The sequence below is a fragment of the Oryctolagus cuniculus genome, chromosome 4 (assembly GCF_051225735.1).
Source record: "Oryctolagus cuniculus isolate XC-2025 breed Fujian yellow rabbit chromosome 4, ASM5122573v1, whole genome shotgun sequence".
In the NCBI taxonomy this organism is placed as follows: domain Eukaryota; kingdom Metazoa; phylum Chordata; class Mammalia; order Lagomorpha; family Leporidae; genus Oryctolagus; species Oryctolagus cuniculus.
Genome location: NC_142870.1, coordinates 110,536,007 through 110,537,447, shown reverse-complemented (window position 1 = coordinate 110,537,447; position 1,441 = coordinate 110,536,007).

Genomic DNA, 1,441 nt, shown 5'->3' with positions numbered 1-1,441 from the left:
ATTTTCTTTTAGAGTGTTTGTGCTTTTTTTCTTTGTCTTAAGAGACCACTCTCCCTGATGCAATGGCAGTTAAGGAGTGCAAACCCTGGTTGAGAAAGTCCTGTAAATTCTCTGGCCACATTTGACCTCACTTGGTGCCTATAAGTTTCAGGCTCAGCCCTGGCTGGACACTGCATGCCATTTTTCCTTGATTACTCTTTGATTTCACATCTGTTTTCTACCACTCAGTTACTTTCTGGTCATGGAGGTGAGTAGGAGGCCCAGTGCTGACTTTCAACCCTGACTGCCTATCTCTCTGGTTCCCGGGTGTGGAGGGAGCCCACGTAAAAAGGCCCATCCACAATGCCCTCCCAGGAATTGTGCCTTCCACCAGCACGTGGGTGGCCCTGGTAATTCCTGGTTGTGGAATTCAACAAGACTAGGAGCTAGTCTTGTGTATCACAGACACACTTTGTTATTTATCGGGCTTTGTTCTGAAACTCTTCTTACACCATATTTTTGTTGATTGGTACGAAGATTCTTTTTTATCTCCTTAGTCCATAAGTGACACCTTATCATGTTTTGAATCTGAAGAAAGAAGGAAAGGGAGTAGCAGGGAATTTGCACCAGGGCTTGCTTTGCTGTTGTTTTCTTTCATCACCATTGGCTATCCACACACAAGGCTGCCATTCAATCCTCCATAATGAAGGGAGGCGGAGAACCCCAGGAGCCACTGCAGAGCGCCTAGGAGCCAGAAGATTGGACCGGGCCCTCCTAGGGCCTTGCAGTGCTGGTGAGATTGTCCCTCACTCCCCCAGGTCACCACAGCACAAGCTCAGGGATTCCCTAGAGGACACGTTGGCAACCATGGAAATGTGTTCATGTGAACAGCTGGGATTCTCGCCCAGTGACTACTTACTGTAGAAATGTTCAAGCTGACCCTAATGGACACTGGTTGATAAGTGAAAGAGGACATTCTTGTTCATTCCCCAGTCACTTCCGGGCCACCAGGCAGCCACCAGCTGTAGAAGACAGCAGTTGCTTAGAGGCCCTCCACCTGCCAGCTAACCACGGGTCCTCGCGCATGAGCTGATTGCCTATGTTCCTATTTCCTGATGGTCCTTAACCATAGTCACATCATGATCGCTCGTGAAGCTTTTTTAAGTATGGGTGCTGAGACCCCAACCCAAACCAACTGAACCAGAATCTGGGGGGTAGGGCATGAACATCTCTACATATTAATTGCTCCCAAGATGGCTTCTGTTTACTCACTGCAGTACCCTGTCTGCAACAGGTCTTTGGTCTCATGGAGATCTTTGATCCACTGGCCCATGGCTTTCCACCATTCATCACTCCCTCTTGTCCTGATATCCAGATTCTTGTGGCCCATAATTTTAATTATGGACAAAATCCCGACTTCTCCCCTCACTGTTCTACTCCCCTGGTAAAGTCCACTAACATT